Consider the following 4,208-nt stretch of genomic DNA (forward strand, 5'->3'; position numbering starts at 1 on the left):
TATTGCTATGAGAATTTCTATATGTTCTTTATTTATTAGGCTATTGCTATGAGAATTTCTATATGTTCTTTATTTATTAGGCTATTGTCTGTTTCTTCCCACCATGACAAAAGCTCAGTGAGGGTAGGAACTCCGTCTTATTCACCACTACATCCTCATGGCAGTTATGTGGTAGGCATTTAAAACCCATTTCTAGGACTAAATGACAATACTACAAAATTTGACTTAGAGCATCCTGGCCAGTTAAACAAGAGTCATTCATGAGTTTCCATATGCCAAAACTCTTCCAAAATTTATAACCCACCTTGGGGTGTGTTAAAATATGCCAGCAGTTGCCCTAGAGAGATTCTTCAGTCCCTGCCAGAATTTTTATAATTATCTTGACATCTTTGAGTTCTAAACACCCATTCTTACTCAGTCTCAGAATTAGTTCACGTTGCTCAAAGGCATGCAGAATCTAGACAGATTTTAAGGCATTCCAACTGATCAATCTGTTTCCAAGACATTACCAGCTGCTGTTTTAATCATTTATGGGACTATTATAGCTTTTCGGCTTTGAGTCAAGAATTGAGGCATTGTGTTTTGTTTCATGAAATTGGCTTATGGAAGAAAGACTTTCATTCCAATTTTGTAAAGTCAAATTGGAGGCTGATGGTTATCTGGGAGACTGCTATTAACAGGAAGCCCTGTAATCCACAAATGTCCCCAAGATCCAAAGTCATGGTGAAAGAGATGACATGTACAGATGATAAAGGCATGAAAATAGATCCACAAGTCTTCCAAGGGTCTGTCTTTGAGCCAGTACTATTGCAAAAAATAGGTTAGGTAGCAGTTTGAGGCCTCTTTATGTGTGTTGTTGGTTTTGTTTTTTAGCTTGGAGAATCTGCATTCATTAGTTTACCATTAGTTGTTAATGCCACCCTCTCCCCCTGAGAGTGCATCATAAAAAATGAGCAAAAGGAAATAGAAATTAATAGTATTATGTTATGATAGGAAAAGACTTTGTAAGTAATGAGTGTCTAATTCCTTTAGCAAAAGGCCCATAGATGCTGAATGACTTGTTGGAACTCCCAGCCCTAGTTCTTTTGTTTCTTTTAGGTTTTGGGCATACGTAAGGATGAACCTTCTCATGGCTGTTTATGGGGCTCCAAGTATGTATAAAATATAAAATCCCCAGTTAGTATCTATAGTGAGACTCCTCAAAACAAAACTCTTCAAGTTCTCCCTCACCATCCTGGCCCTCACCCTGAGTCTTCCCCATCTTAGTAAATTATAACAATGGTTATCAAATGCTCATGCCAGAATCCTGGGGTCCTCTCTCTTTCCCACAGCTGTTGTATCCAACCCACCAGCAGATTCATCAATTCTATCTCCACGGCCATTACCTTGTTCTAGGCACCATGATTTCTTTCTGGGTTTCTGCAACAGCTTCTTAAATGTGTTTTAAGATTTAAAACACATTTGGCCCCCCAACTGTGCAACGTGTAGTAGATCTATCTCCCCTTAATTCCCACAGCTGCTGCTAGTCCACAGGGTGTCCTTACTTAAGTTACCAAAAAAAGTGCCTCCTGTGGGTGAATCCAGTCCTTCAACGCAGAGCTTGATGAATGCAGAAGTGTCTTTATGCTAATTAGGAAAAACCCTCCTTTTCTTCCCTTCCTCTGGGCTAACACATGTTTATGCAATGGTGCATGGCATGATGAGACTTTATCAGTCTGGTGTCAGTCCCATCACCCCTATGGCTGAATGCCCTTGTTTAATGTAAACTTGCACAACCAAACAAGGTGAGTAGCCTTGCCTTCTCACCCCTCACACCTCCTACTGCCACCTTACTCTGTTTTAATACATCCTATTTATTTTGAATATGAGATTCATTACAAATGGTGCTTATTACATATTTTTATATGAAAGATGAATGAATGAATGTTCAACATCCACTCTGTGGATGAGGTAGAAGGAGGGAAAAGGCTGAGAGATACCCTAAAAGGAAAGCTGCCTATTTGCTAGACTCAACAAATCTTTCAAATGGGCTATTTCCCAAGAAACTACTTTTGTGGCCATGGTCAGATGGCAGCCCTGTACACCTGATATGACAGCAACCCTCTGTGACCCACACTGAATTACCTCTGTTTACTACATAGTGCCAGGGATGGAAATATTTACAAATCATAGCCTCTCTTCACCAAGGAACTACATTTTAAAATAAGGATCTAGGATCATGAATAAAAGGATACTTCACCATAAATAAATGTGAAATTAGTGCTAGGAATAAATAGTTCTTTGTGTGAGATCACCATGAAAAATGTATTAAAAAAATACACAGTTTAATTATGGTAAATACTTTACATAACTATTAAAGTAACCATTAAAAGTAACTATTAAAGTAACTCGGTGATTATATTAACCATATCAATGATTTGTCATGGAGTACTTCTAAGAATATGTGTAACTATAAAATGCAATTTAAGTGCTTATTGCTTTGATTGCTATTCTGAATCTATGAGAAGATTCAAACCAATTCAGTATTTCCTGAGCAGTTTCTGGGTCCAAACCAAGTATTTAGTGCTTTAGGGCAATTAAAGATAAACATAACAAAATGTTTCTAAAGGCGCTCACTATCTTATATGAGCAAGAAGGTCTAGCTAAATGACATTAGTGTAATAGAAACATTAAATAAACACAAACGTTCTTATATAGACAGAGTACTACAACAGCACAGACCAGGAAAACAGTAGGCAGTATCTGAGTTGAGCTTTTTGGATGAGTAGGATTTTGATAGAAGTTGTTGGGCAAAGACATGGAAGGTATGCACTCAGGCTGCTTTTTGGAGAGGCAGGCAGAGGAGGGTCCAGTGAATTCTGTCTTGGAACATTGGGCTGAGCCTACCATGAGCAGATCAGCACAGACAATCATAATGACTTGCTGATAATTCTTCTCTAAAAGATAAAGAGGCTAAACAAACAATAAAGCCACTCCACAAATGTGACTGTGACTCTAACTCTGACTTTTGCTATCAGCTGCTGAAGAGGAAAGGGACTGAATTGTGATCTCCCTAAAACTAATATGTTGAAGTCCTAGCCCACCAGTGACTGTACTTGGAGCCAGCATCTTTAAGGAGGTGATTTAGTTAAAATGAGCTCTTTAGTGTAGGCTCTAATCCAATATGACAGGTGTCTTCATAAGAGGAAATCAGTGACAGAGAGGGATCATGTGAAGACACAAGGAGAAGATGGTCATCTCCTAGCCAAGGAGAGGCCTCTAAAGAAACCAATCCTGCTGACACCCGGATCTAGAACTTCTACCCTCCAGAATTGTAGAAAATAAACTTCTATTGGTTAAGCCACCTAGTCTGTGGCATGCTCTTAGGGTAGCATAGAAAGGCAATACAGGGCCCCAGCACCTTAGAGTTCCGGGGGACTGGGGAACAAAGAACACAGTCAGACATGTAGACCAAACATGTAGATCAGGCTTTACAGATAGGCTTTTAAAGATAGAAGAAATGTCAGAATAAAGGCAGGCATGATACACTTTCTAAGACTAGATGATTCCAGTGAACCTGACAAAGAAGAAAGGAAGGAGGTTCCAAAGGAGCTGCAAGGACAAGCCCCCTAGTGAGCTTGTATTTTAAAGGATAAGTACAAAATAAGCAGAGAAGGACAGACAATGAAGGAAAAGCATCTGACAGACATGAACGAGTCAGAAACCTCAGTAAGAGGAAAGACCACAGTGAACCACGGCGTCTAAAACTTATGGGGGTCAACAATAAGAGCCTCCTAAATTAGAGCTAGTGCCCAAAGAACAAAGGAGGCTGGAGGTGGGGCTGCAAAGACATTCTAATGTTCCCAAACAGTAGCTGCAGGTAAAACCTTTCATTCCTCTTCTGCCTCAGTTTTTGTTGTGAGGAAGGGATATGGATTGAAGAAACAGGAACGAGTCTTGCTAAGAGGCAATTGACATTTGAGGGAGGTGAAGGATAATGAAAGGGAGTACATGGCTGCTCTAAGTGAGTTCAAGTATCCTGACCTCGATAAATCACATCTTGAGGTAACTGCAGAACTTGCAAATGAGCCGCAGAACTGCTGACACTGACCTTTGAGAAAGCACAGAAAGTGGAAGAGGTAGACAAGACAGAAGACAAGCACAGCCTGGCCTGATTTCCACCAAAAGGAAGAAAGAAAAGCCGTTTACAAACTATAAAATGGACAGTT

General features: G+C 39.8%; 1 protein-coding gene across 1 annotated transcript in view; it reads right to left on the bottom strand.

Annotated features, from left to right (window-relative positions):
* The window catches only part of SLC35F1 (solute carrier family 35, member F1), a 413,530-nt gene that overhangs the window by 244,131 nt on the left and 165,191 nt on the right, over positions 1-4,208 (bottom strand). The gene's annotated exons all lie outside the window — the stretch shown is intronic.

This window comes from Colobus angolensis, unplaced genomic scaffold (assembly GCF_000951035.1).
Source record: "Colobus angolensis palliatus isolate OR3802 unplaced genomic scaffold, Cang.pa_1.0 Scaffold100, whole genome shotgun sequence".
In the NCBI taxonomy this organism is placed as follows: domain Eukaryota; kingdom Metazoa; phylum Chordata; class Mammalia; order Primates; family Cercopithecidae; genus Colobus; species Colobus angolensis.